The following is a 2,500-nucleotide window of genomic DNA, read 5'->3' as shown; positions in this document are numbered from 1 at the left end:
ACAACAACATCAATATCAACAACTTCAATAACGAAATGAACAGCCATAAGCAAACTGAAAATAAGCACTAAAACAAACAAAACAAACAAAACAAGAACAAAAACAAAGAGAACAAGAACAAAAACAAACAAAACAAACAAAACAAGAACAAAAACAAAGAGAACAAGAACAAAAACAAACAAAACAAAGAAATCAAGAACAAGAACAAAAAACAAAAACAAGAACAAAAACAAACAAAACAAGAAAATCAAAAACAAAAACAATCAAAAGAAAGAAATCAAGAAAAAAACAAACAACACAAAGAAATCAAGAACAAAAACAAACAAAACAAAGAAAAAAACAGGCAGAAGAACAAAAAAACAAGCACAAACAACAACACAAACCAACCAACACAAGCAAACACAGGGTGGGAAGGGTAGCAGGCGGGGGTGGGGGGGATGGGATGGGAGAGGGATAGGGGAGGACTGGAAGGAGCAGGAGAGGAAAGGAGAGGAGGAGAGGGAAGGAGAGGAGGAGAAGGAGGGAGAGGGGGAGAGGGAAGGAGTGGAGGATAGGGGAGGACTGGAAGGAGCAGGAGAGGAAAGGAAGGCGAAGGAGGGGAGGAAGAGAGAGGAGGAAGATAAGGAAGAGAGATGACCCCAAAAGTGGACCCCAAAACGCGATCCCGAGGCCGCTTGGGCGCGCGAAAGTGACAGAAAGTGCCGGACGACGCCAAAAAAAAAAAAAATAAAAAAAAAAAAGAAAAAAGGAAAAAAGAAAAAAAAAGAAAGAAAAACAAAGAAGAATACGAAGAAAAAAAGAAAGAAAAAAAGAAAGAAAACAAAGAAAAAAAAAAAAAAAGAAAAAAAAAAGTAATAAAGATAAAAAAGAAAGAAAAAAAAGAAAGAAAAAAAGAAATATAAAAAGAAAAGAAAGATAAAAGAAAGATAAAAAGAAAGAAAAAAAAGAAAGAAAGAAAAAAAGAAGGAAAAAAGGAAAGAAAAAAGAAAGAAAAAAAAGAAAAAAAGAAAGATAAAAAGAAAGAAAAAAAGAAAAAGAAAAAAAGAAAGAAAGGAAAGAAAGAAAGAAAAAAGTCTTACACCACAGAGGGAGCGAATCAAGGGAATCCATTTAGCAGCTGATCTGAAACTCCGCTGTCTTCTGGAAGATTTGGGGGAGGGGGGAGGGGGGAGGGGGGAGGGAGGAGGGAGGGGAGAAAGTATGGGGAGGGGTAGAAGGGAGGTGGGGGAGGGTGGGGGAGGGGAGAAAGGAAGGGGGAGGGAGGGGAGAAAGAGTGGGGAGGGGAAAAGGGGGAGGGAAAAAGAGTGGGAAGGGTAGAAGGGAGGTGGGGGATGGTGGGGAGAGGTAGAAAGGAAGGGGGAGGAGGTGGGGGATGGGAGGAGGGGTAGAAAGAGTGGGGAGGGAGAAGGGAGGTGGGAGGGGAGAAAGAGTGGGGGAGGGTGGATGGGAGGTGGGAGGAGGGAGGGGAGGGAGGAAAGAGTGGGGGAGGGTGGATGGGAGGTTGGAGGAGGGAGGGGAGCGGTAGAAAGGGAAAGGGGAGGAGGTGGGGGATGGTGGGGAGGGGTAGAAGGGAGGTGGGGGGAGGCTGGGGATGGTGGGGAAGGGTGGATAGGGAGGAGTGGAAGGGAGAGATTAGGGTGAGGATGAGGAAGGGATGAGGAGGGAGGGAAGTAGGGAGTGGATAGGGAGCGGTGGAAGGGTAGATGGGGGAGGGTGGGAGAGGGAGGGAAGTTGTAGGGGTGGAATGGGAAGGGGGGAAGGGAGGTGGGGGTGGCTAGCAGAGTGGGGAGGGAGGTAAGGCAAAGGGTAGGAGAGGATGGAGAAGGGATATGAGAGGGAGAAGAGGGTGTAGGGGAGGTAAGGGAGGGTTGCTAAGGGATGGATGGGGGAGGGGGAGGTAAGGGATGGTAGGAAGGAGGAGAGGGAAGGGAAGACGAAGTTGGGGAGAGAACGGAAAGGGGGAGAGGGAAGCAAAAGAGGAGGAAGGTAAGGGAGAGAGATGATGGAAGGGGAAAGAGAGAGGAGAAAGGGAGATGGGAGAAAAGGGAAGGAGAGGGGAGAGAAGAAGGCAAGAGAGCGAAAAGGTAGAGGCAAAGAGAGGGGGAGGAAGAGGAGGGAAAGAAGGAGACAAGAGAATAGAAGGATGGAGGTAAAGAGGGGGGGTAGGGAGAGGAGAAGGGAGAAGGAGGGAGAGGAGGAGAGGGAAGGAGAGGAGGAGAGGGAAGGAGAGGAGGAGAGGAAGGAGAGGAAAGAGAGGGAGAGAGGAGGAGAGGGAAGGAGAGGAAGAGAAGGAAGGAGAGGAGGAGAAGGAGGGAGAGGAGCAGAGGGAAGGAGAGGAGAGAGAGGGAGGAAAAGGAGAAGGAGGGCGAGGAGAGAGAGAAAATGAGAGGAAGAGAGGAAGGAGAGAAGATAAAAAGAGGAGAGAAGAAGAGAGAATAAAACAGCGAGAGAGAGAGAAAAAAAGAAAAAAAAAGAAAGTTTATGATGATGACAAGGAGGA

This window comes from Penaeus vannamei, chromosome 14 (assembly GCF_042767895.1).
Source record: "Penaeus vannamei isolate JL-2024 chromosome 14, ASM4276789v1, whole genome shotgun sequence".
Taxonomy (NCBI): domain Eukaryota; kingdom Metazoa; phylum Arthropoda; class Malacostraca; order Decapoda; family Penaeidae; genus Penaeus; species Penaeus vannamei.
Note: the sequence above shows the minus strand (reverse complement) of the source record.